The following is a 2077-nucleotide window of genomic DNA, read 5'->3' on the forward strand; positions in this document are numbered from 1 at the left end:
ATCTTCTTCATTTGACTCATGTTGCTGCGAGGTAGCACAATAAAATTATTCTATTTCTTAAAAAGATGCATGCATGATATTGTGCATGCATGGTACATAATTTGAGCATTATTAGCTTTGCTCCTTTTTGTTTTAATGACAATATTGAATCTATAAACTCAATGCACATTTTTCTTCTTTTCAAGAGTGGTAGCTACAAATTTGATAAAAGCAACAAATCATTTGATATCTTAAACTAATAATAATAAAACTCATGTTTGTCAAAAATTTATGTGTGGGAAATTGTTCATGATCAACTTTTAGAATATATATTACGACAGGAACATTGGTTTTAATACCAAAGTGTGGAACCAAGTGATCTCAAATAATTGAAAATTGTACCTGGTTTAGATCATAATCAGTTTCTTCACTGGTTTGTGAAAACCCTTTACTATTCTCTAACAGATGAAGTTCTTGCTTAACAATCCTGCTTTCATATTTTGAAACTCTTAGAGTAGTTCTTGTTGATCTGAGGGGTTTAGAAAGAAAAAAATCAATTAATAAAACGTGATAAAATGATTTATTAGTAAAGTGACAATATTTAAATATGGTATATTTATCAATTAAATCATATACTTTCATTGTTTGCTTACCTTTTGGGTGAACAAATTGAACACAATTCTTGATCATTAACATTTGTATTTCCTTCCAGCAACTGATACATTGGTAAGTGGGTGCCATTTTCTTGCATATTTCTATACATCTAGCAAAACCCAGATAAATGCATATTAAAAATTAATTCTAATTAAATTTTAATCATAAATATATTTGTCTTTAGATATAATGTGTTATACTTGTTTTCATTCAATTTTTTCTAGTATATATATATAGAACTGCACATTTGGCTGCTCATATTGTTATACAATGAAACCAGATTCTTCCCACGATAGAGATCACATGTCCCATTTGGTGTACCAAGTCAATGGAAAAATTTCACTCATTTAAAAAGAAAAATTATAAAAACAGAAATTAATATTTTAATATTATTTCATGAACTTTGATTGGTAGGGGGATATGAGGAAATGTAATATATGATTAACTATAATAATAGAGGACCTTTATTAAAAAACTATAATATATTAGACGATTTTGATTTTTCTTTTGTAAGAAATGTTGTTTTTGTTTTCAGCAATAAATAATTGAAGTAACCTCCAAGACCTAAATGTATTACATGAATGATTAAGAGAAAGATGTAAGTTATATCATTCTGACTTAGTGGCAGAATAAATTAATCTTAAGACTTGTAGGGAACAATATATCATATTAATTAGGAAATATGTTCAAATTAACCTTGGCATAATCATTTAGAAACCCCAAGCACGGTTTTTCTTAGAAACTGAAGCAAACAAATTGATATATATATATATATATATATATATATATATATATATTATCATCAATTTGTTTGCTTCAGTTTCTAAGAAAAACCGTGCTTGGGGTTTCTAAATGATTATGCCAAGGTTAATTTGAACATATTTCCTAATTAATATGATATATTGTTCCCTACAAGTCTTAAGATTAATTTATTCTGCCACTAAGTCAGAATGATATAACTTACATCTTTCTCTTAATCATTCATGTAATACATTTAGGTCTTGGAGGTTACTTCAATTATTTATTGCTGAAAACAAAAACAACATTTCTTACAAAAGAAAAATCAAAATCGTCTAATATATTATAGTTTTTTAATAAAGGTCCTCTATTATTATAGTTAATCATATATTACATTTCCTCATATCCCCCTACCAATCAAAGTTCATGAAATAATATTAAAATATTAATTTCTGTTTTTATAATTTTTCTTTTTAAATGAGTGAAATTTTTCCATTGACTTGGTACACCAAATGGGACATGTGATCTCTATCGTGGGAAGAATCTGGTTTCATTGTATAACAATATGAGCAGCCAAATGTGCAGTTCTATATATATATACTAGAAAAAATTGAATGAAAACAAGTATAACACATTATATCTAAAGACAAATATATTTATGATTAAAATTTAATTAGAATTAATTTTTAATATGCATTTATCTGGG

The sequence above is a fragment of the Lupinus angustifolius genome, chromosome LG02 (assembly GCF_001865875.1).
Source record: "Lupinus angustifolius cultivar Tanjil chromosome LG02, LupAngTanjil_v1.0, whole genome shotgun sequence".
NCBI lineage: Eukaryota > Viridiplantae > Streptophyta > Magnoliopsida > Fabales > Fabaceae > Lupinus > Lupinus angustifolius.